Source organism: Ambystoma mexicanum, chromosome 2p, assembly GCF_040938575.1.
Source record: "Ambystoma mexicanum isolate Mex_15411 chromosome 2p, UKY_AmexF1_1, whole genome shotgun sequence".
NCBI lineage: Eukaryota > Metazoa > Chordata > Amphibia > Caudata > Ambystomatidae > Ambystoma > Ambystoma mexicanum.
In genome coordinates this window covers 150,130,006-150,139,139 of record NC_090923.1, presented here as the reverse complement: position 1 = coordinate 150,139,139, position 9,134 = coordinate 150,130,006, and positions in this window count along the sequence as shown.

Sequence of the window (9,134 nt, the reverse complement as noted above, 5' to 3'; positions counted from 1 at the left end):
GGAGAAGTTGGTAACTGTCTTGAGCATTCACTCAGGCCTATCTTAGGCCCGGCCTAGAGGGCCATAACTAGGCCTGGGAGCCAGTGAATGACCTCGATGTTCTGGCTCCTATATTTTCAGAAGATGTTTGACTTTTACCTTACCAACATCCTCCCCAAAATAAGCTTACCTGAGGCACTGAAAAGGGAGTTACTTTGTGTGTCACATCTGTATAGATATCGTTTCAGAATAAAGTGCTGTAGATGACTTTTGAATGAAAGTGCTTGAGTATAAGCATTGTCTGGTTTATAGCATCATGTTAGCACATGGTTGTTACTGAACTCCTCTCAGCCAATCACAATGCTTAGAGTGCAGTCAATGATTAGTGATATTGGCTGCATTCTCAACATTCTGGCTTTAAAAGCAAATTCTGGGAAAGGTTGATTGTTTCACAGTACTCTCATAATACTCTCCCTCTCTGTGAAGATCTTGATCGCGTGTCACGAGCTAGAGTTGGAGCAGAGTTGGCATCAGTCTGAGCAGTCTGAGCAGTCTGAGCGGGCTGACCGGGCTCAGAGATTGAGTTAACCTTGTCATTAATACAGATCTGAGCACCCTCCTTTATAACTGTTACTCTAACAAAACATTATGATACCACTAATAAAAGTACAAGGGAATTACCGAAACCTCCACTGCCACGCTCATATGTGCTACGAAGTAGAGTGGGCAGACTAGTTGTACATATGCGAACCAGTAAAACGGTGACGCGGGGCCCAGTCAAAATCAGTAAAAATGTGGTGGAGGTGGCGTTTAGTTCCTCTCCACACCTACAATTTGAGACACCATCACCGGCGACTGATGAAGCAGTGAAGGCAGCGAAACGCTCTAAAATGACTGACTTCTTTGCCCCCGCAAATGGAAGAATTGTTAACAACACTTCCGCCACACCCAGTGCTTTAAGTGGGGTAAGAAATTAAGGGGTGGTTGGCTAATTCAGGGGCATGCCTTGCATGATGGCCGAGGTCTACGACTTGATGGGTGTGGCTTAAAGACGAACATGTAAAAATGGTCTGGACTCTATAACTAAGTGCATATCGCAACACAGTCTGCTTGGTACAAACTAAATAGATAAATCAGCCTGTGCACCCCCACACAATTTATAAAGAAATAAACCGGTTTGTGTATGCAGGTGGGAGCTTGTGACCCAAGAACTGTTCCCGCTCAGCGCACAACCAGGTTTATGCATTGTTTGTCAGTGTAATAACTTAGTTAAATGAGTTTGAAGGACAAAAGAGTCTTAGCCAATAAGTAGTTTGTTTGGACTAAAAGCGAGCCCAATTCTTTTATTAACTGTTTCTGAATTTTCCTTTCTCTAGGTATACTGGAAAAAGGATAAGTCTTTGGCTTGACTTTGCAAGTTCAAGGGGACAGGATTTCTTGATGATTGCAGGAAAAAGCACAGGTAAGTTCTCTGGATCTTGAAATTGTTTATATTGTTCTTTGCTTTCTTTTCTCTTTCTTTTCTTTAATAAGGATGTTGTCTTCACTCTGATAGTTCATCACAAACATTCATTCATAAAGTAGTTAGCCCTCTCCTGCAGCTTTCTGGGGTTTTCTCTAATATTAAACAGGATTTTCTGTTGTATAGTATCAGCATTACTTGTCTCTGATTATGTTTTTGTAAAATGTTCAGATCAGGTATTTCAACTTGTCCCTGTTAAACGTGACCTCTTTAAAATATACGTTTTGTTTCTTCCCTCGGTCGCAGCCTTGTATTTCAACTTGGACGTACTCCTAAAAATGTGGGTTTCCCCACCCTAATAGTCTTTAAATCGGAGCACTCATCCCGTGTCCGTACGGTTTATAGAAAACCCGCTCCTACCTTCTTTTCTACTCGGCCCCACGTTGTATGTCTGCTTCAGCGGCTGACCGGGACTCGCTACGGCTCTGCCTTCAGCCTAAATTCAAGGATATATCCGCTTGACTGCACGGCGCAACAGCGCTGCTGCTTCTTCTCATACCTCAGTCAGACGAGCACGGTCGTCTGAAACGTTGTGCGATTCTTCTCCTTATTCAGCGCAACAGCGCCAGCTCCTCCTTTCCCTCACAAGGCAACAACGGTTACCTCTCCCCTTCAGAGGCCCGGCTACGCAACGGCGCTGCCGCTCTGGAGACAAACACGGCGACAACGGTCACCTCTCCCCTTCAGAGGCCCGGCTACGCAACGGCGCTGCCGCTCTGGAGACAAACACAGCGACAACGGTCACCTCTACCGGGTACACAAGATAACCTTTCTTGTAATGCGCAACGGCGCAATCTTCTTAACTATAATGTTAAAAGCTCCTTCGTTCTTCGGTTTCTTCCTTCAGTACGCCCACATCAAATGGTCTTCCCTGGACTCCTCTTCTTCCGCCACCAACCAGATAAAAACAAAAACAAAGGCCGTCATTCACCTTAACTCTTTCAGGGATTGGTCAATTAGCCTGTCAGTCTTTCTCTATTAGCTGGCGAGCAATCTTAACCCTTTGTTGGCCTTTTGACCTGATATTGCCAGAGTCTTTGCCTGATTGAATCTCTGTTGTCTCTTTTGCCTCTAATTTGTCACACACACCCCCTTCTAGGCCCTTACGCTCGAGAAGGGTGGTACTTCTAGATAAAAAATCGGCTTGGGCCATCAATCTTCCAGGAAGATGTATGGTCTTGAAGTTGAAAGGTTGAAGAGAGAGAATCCACCTGAGGACTCTGGGATTTGTGTCTTTATTGCGAGCCAGCCATACTAAAGGGGCATGATCAGTTATTAAAGTGAACTCCCGTCCTAACAGGTAGTATCGTAATGCCTCTATTGCCCACTTTACAGCCAGGCACTCTTTCTCAATTGTGGCATAATGCATCTCGTGTGGAAGCAACTTCCTGCTTATGAAAATAATTTGCCTCTCAGCTTCCCCCCGATTCTGAAACAGTACTGCTCCAAGACCTGTTCCTGAGGCATCCGTTTGCAGGAAAAACGGAGATGTAAAATCGGGACAGTGTAGAATTGCTTTCTCTGAAAGTGCCTTCTTGAGATCTTGGAAGGCCTTGTCCATCTCTGCTGTATGCCATTCTCTTTTTGGGGGAGCTGAAGACTTCAGGAGGTTGGTTAGAGGTGTGGCTAATGTTGAAAAATGTGGTATAAATCTTCTTTAATACCCTATGAAACCTAGGAAAGCTCTAGCCTGTCTGGTATTTACGGGAAATTGTAATTGTTTTATTGCTTCCAGTTTTTCCTCTTGGGGTTTAATGACGCCCTGTCCCACAAAATATCCTAAATACTTTGTATGAAAGTTAGCGATAAAAGACTTTTTGGGAATTATGTGAAGACCGGACTTTTGTAACCATTGTAATAGAATACGTAAATGTACTAGGTGGTCATCCCAAGATTGGCTAAAAACAATAATATCATCCAGATAGGCACCGATATAATTCTCATGTCCACGAATGATGGAATTCATTAATCTTTGAAACGTGGCAGGCACACCATGTAATCCAAAAGGCAAAACTGTAAATTGGAATAAACCTGAAGGTGTGGCAAAGGCGGTTTTGTCTTTGTCATCAGGATGTAAGGGTATTTGCCAATATCCTTTTGTCAAATCGATGGTCGTTAGAAACCTAGCCTTCCCAAGTTTATCTAGTAAATCCTCTATCCGAGGCATAGGATAGGTGTCAAACTTTGAAATCTCATTCAGCTTTCTGAAATCTAAACAAAATCGGGTTGTACCATCGCTTTTGGGTACTAGAACTATAGGTGACGACCATTCACTTTTCGAGGGTTCTATCACTCCCAAATCTAGCATTTCTTGAATTTCTTTATTGATTGATTCCAATTTCGCTTCTGGTATCCGATAAGGTCTAATCCTAATTACCTCTCCAGGTTGGGTCTTGATTTGATGGTAAGCTAATTTCGTCCTTCCTGGTAGACTGGAAAAAATGTCCGGATACTCGTTAATGAGGTTTAGTAGCTCCCTCTTCTGACTGTCAGACAAGTCTTGATTTAAATTTAAAGCTTTGCTGCCTAACTCTCCTCTTAATTGAGGCAATGGTTCCATGGGTTCTTCCTTGGTGTTAATCATGGCTATGCTTATATCAGGTTCAGTCCACTTTTTAACCATGTTCACATGATACGTTTGTGTCGACATCCTTCTATCATTCTGTTTTACTCTATAAGTCAAAGGACCCAAGACTTCTTCGACCACATATGGGCCCCTCCAGCTCGCTAGCATTTTATTTTCGGACGTTGGCAACAACACTAACACCTGATCACCCTTTTTGAAGGTTCTCAATTTAGTATTTTTTGATTGTAGTATTGTTCCTGCTTAATTTGATTTTGCAACAAATTTTCTTTGGCAAGCTTCTGTAGGTTTTCTATTCTTTCTCTAAGCTGATACGCATACTCTGTTAATGTAATTTCTTGACCCAGGTTTTCTTCCCAACCTTCTTTTTGAATGTCGAGTAAAGTCCTCACGGGTCTCCCAAACAATAACTCGAATGGCGAAAAGCCAGTCGATGACTGTGGCGTATTGTGGAGGGTAAGTAATATCCATGGTAAAATTCGGTCCCATCCTCTATCTCCGGGATCTATTGACTTGCGTAGCATTTGTTTTATCGTTTGATTATACCTCTCTACGAGGCCATCAGTTTGAAGGTGATAAACTGCTGTTTTCAAGTGTTTTATCTTTAGGACTTCACACACTTGCTCCATAAGTGTTGACATAAAGTTCATTCCACGATACGTGACAATCTCTTTCGGTATTCCCACCCTGCTGATAAAAGGTATCAACACATCACAAATGCTTTGGGCGCCGGTAGCCTTAAGAGGGAACGCCTCTGGATATCTAGTGGCATAGACAACCACCACAAGGATATACTTATGTCCTCTGGATGATGGGTCTAATGGACCAATAATATCCATACCAATTCTACTGAAAGGTTCCAAAACAATTGGCATGGGTTGTAAGGGAGCTCTTTTAACATTTGCGTGATTTTTCTTTTGACACTCGGGAAATGCCTGGCAGAATCGTGATACTTGTGCATATAGTCCGGGCCAATAAAATCTTTTCAGGATTTTCTGTATGGTTTTATCTGTGCCTAAATGTCCTTCACCTAACTGCACATGGGCGACTTCCATAACCGTTTGGTAATATTTGCTGGGCACTAGTAATTGTTTTATGAGGTTTCCAGTCGACTCTCTACTAACTCGATAGTACAGTCCTTTCTCCTTCAGGAAATATGGTTCTTTTCCAGAGACATCGTCTTGAGCCCCTGACCTAGCATTTGCCAATAATGGGTCCAATTGTTGAGCTAAGCGAAAAGTATCGCCACCTTCATCGATTCTCCAATCGACCACCACAGGGAGTACATTCTTTTCTCCCCAGTCTTTTTTTAATTTTCTGATTGTCGCTTTTGTTTTCTTTTCTTTGGTTCCAACTACGGGAATGTCACAATAGCAAAATGGGGCGTTTTGTAACCATCTTGCTTCCACTTCTTTCACTATTTTGGCAAGGTTTGGGACATCGGATCCAATAAGGAGTGGCTCTGGCAATACCGGCATTACAGCGGCCCTGACGTCCATCTGCTCGCCAGCTACTTTTAAATGTATTTCTTTGGTAGGATAAGTTTTCACATCCCCATGAACACATCTTATAGGAATTCTTTTATTTGACATTCCCACATTTCCCACTAGTTTGGTACTTACTACAGAGTTTCCTCTGCCTGTAATTTGACTTCCCGAAACTTCAGCCTGTAGGCCTCTCCATCATGGCCTAAGCGTTCCAGGACCAGTCTTTTCAAATCCGAATAAGTTGTCTCGCCCGTTGGGTTAGCTGCCTGGTATGCACTCTGCATCTCGCCAGTCATAAGTGGTGCAATGTAATGACACCAACTTTCATTCGGCCATTGCGCCTTTCTAGCGACCCTCTCAAAATTGACAAAAAAATGTGCAGGATCTTCTCCAATAGAATATTTTTGTAGCACCGAAGCTGGTACTTGATAATGTCGGCGCACTGCGGTTGCTTCCAATAACTGGGCTTGTTGTACTTGTATTGTCTGTTGAAAAGCTTGTCTGTCAGCTTGTGCCTTTTGATTTTGAATCTGTAATGCCTGTTGGAGAAGTTGTTGGCCCTCACTCAATGTTTTGATGAGTTCCTCCATGGTGTTCTCCTCGATCCCACTTCTGACACCAAATTTGTAATAACTTAGTTAAATGAGTTTGAAGGACAAAAGAGTCTTAGCCAATGAGTAGTTTGTTTGGACTAAAAGCGAGCCCAATTCTTTTACTAACTGTTTCTCATTTTTCGTTTCTCTAGGTATACTGGAAAAAGTATACGTCTTTGGCTTGACTTTGCAAGTTCAAGGGGACAGGATTTCTTGATGATTGCAGGAAAAACCACAGGTAAGTTCTTTGGATCTTGAAATTGTTTATATTGTTCTTTGCTTTCTTTTCTCTTTCTTTTCTTTAATAAGGATGTTGTCTTCACTCTGATAGTTCACCACAAACATTCATTCATGTGTCTCTAAAGTAGTTAGCCCTCTCCTGCAGCTTTCTGGGGTTTTCTCTAATATTAAACAGGGATTTTCTGTTGTATAGTATCAGCATTACTTGTCTCTGATTATGTTTTTGTAAAATGTTCAGATCCGGTATTTCAACTTGTCCCTGTTAAACGTGACCTCTTTAAAATATACGTTCTGTTTCTTCCCTCGGTCGCAGCCTTGTATTTCAACTTGGACATACTCCTAAAAATGTGGGTTTCCCCACCCTAATAGTCTTTAAATCAGAGCACTCATCCCGTGTCCGTATGGTTTATAGAAAACCCTGCTCCTACCTTCTTTTCCACTCGGCCCCACGTTGTATGTCTGCTTCAGCGGCTGACCGGGACTCGCTACGGCTCTGCCTTCAGCCTAAATTCAAGGATATATCCGCTTGACTGCACGGCGCAACGGCACTGCTGCTTCTTCTCATACCTCAGTCAGACGAGCACGGTCGTCTGATACGTTGTGCGACTCTTCTCCTTATTCAGCGCAACGGCGCCAGCTCCTCATTTCCCTCACAAGGCAACAACGGTCACCTCTCCCCTTCAGACGCCCGGCTGCGCAACGGCGCTGCCGCTCTGGAGACAAACACAGCAACAACGGTCACCTCTCCCCTTCAGACGTCTCACTGCGCAACGGCGCTGCCGCACTGGAAACAAATACGGCGACAATGGTCACCTCTACCGGGTACACAAGATACCCTTTCTTGTAACGCGCAATGGCGCAATCTTCTTAACTATGTTAAAAACTCCTTTGTTCTTCGGTTTCTTCCCTCAGTACACCCACATCAAATGGTCTTCTCCGGACTCCTCTTCTTCCGCCTCCTAGCAACCAGATAAAAACAAAAACAAAGGCCGTCATTCACCTTAACTCTTTCAGGGATTGGTCAATTAGCCTGTCAGCCTTTCTTTCTTAGCTGGCGAGCAATCTTAACCCTTTGTTGGCCTGTTCAACCTGATATTGCCAGAGTCTTTGCCTGATTGCATCTCTGTTGTCTCTTTTGCCTCTAATTTGTCACAGTCAGACACACCTACAACCACCTCAAACAATTCTTTGAACTATTGTTCAGGTAAGCCTCCAAGAGCAACCATGTGGAACCTTGGAAGTGGGCCTCCCTTACCGTATCAAAGGACCACAGTGGAGGTAAACTGGAGCCTGTGGCCATGTGGGTGGCAGCATGGGCTTGATGACTGAGGATGGCTATGCTGTGTAACACAACTATCAATGTGCGCCTAGCAATACCCTTGCCTGGGTGTAGCTTTGTGTCATGAATGCTGTGCCCATCGGAAGAGGAATGCCCAGTTGGCACTTTTTGAGATGATCGGCTGTAGAGGAAATATGTGGTACCAAACACTTCTGCCTATCAAAATACTAAACCAGGGACAATCAAGATTCAAGGAAAAACAAAAAGAAACCGACATGTAGTTGAGTGCCTATGTGATGAGTCTGTCTACGCGGTATGAGGTCAGACTGCTGTTAGGTCGTTTTACTTGCTTTTCCTCTCTTTCCTTGCTCTCATTGCTTCACCCCTCTGTTCCATTTCCATCCTATCTTTCCTTTACTCTCCTCTTTTCAATCCTTTATTTATTTCCTTTTCTTCCATGTCTCCTTCTCTTCCATTCCTTCACCCCTTCAGCATTCTGATCCTTATCTTTCCTCTCCTTCTATGGCTCATCTCATCCTTCTCTCCTTCTTACCCCTGTCTTTCCTTTGCTCTTTCGATCCTACACCCCTCTAGACCAGTCTGACCCCTATATTTCCTCTCATTCCATCTCTCCTCTCCCCCTTCTCTTGCCCTTCTTCTCTATTCGCACCCATTTTATCTCTGCTTTCCTCCTCTAAACTTTGATTTCTCTCCTCCTTTTCTCTTACCTAATTTCTCTCATGCTTTCTTCCATAACATCATTGTTTTCTGTCACTTTCTTGTGTTTCTGTCCTCCTTTTCATTCTCTTTCCATAATATTCTCCCTAACGTATGCACCCCTAGACTCCATTGTGTCCCTATCTTTCCTCCCCTTATTTTCTCTTTCTCATGTTTCCTTTTCTCTATTTCATTTTCATATTGCTCTCCTTTTCTTCCTCTCTTTACCACATCCCATTGCCTTGTGCTTAACTCGTTACTTTGCTTCTCCCCTTTCCACTATCACCTTTCATCATTAATCTGCTTTTCTACTTCGTTAGTAAATCCTGTGCCCTTTTCTCTCAAGTATTTTCCATACTCCAATGTTCTCTCACTCTGTAGTTCCTCTCGTTATTTTCCTTCCCTTTGCTCCTTCATTCTTTTTGTTCCTTCACTCCCCTTGCTCACCTTTCTTCCTCTCCATCTTCTCTGTTTTTCTTATGCTTTTCTGGATCTCCTCCCTTCCTCCATCTCCTCTTTTTTTTCTCTGCATGCCACAGCTTTTCCTTATTTATCTCTCTTTTTCATCAATCTTCCCTTTTCTCTCCTTTCCAGTTTCCTTGTCTCTTTTATCTCCCTCTCTCCGTTGTTCCCCCTCTTTCCATCACTTCTTTTCACTACTTTTCTTTCTCACGTTTTTGATATCTCCTACTTTTCCCTCTGTTATACAGTGTCACTTGTTACTCTACTTCTT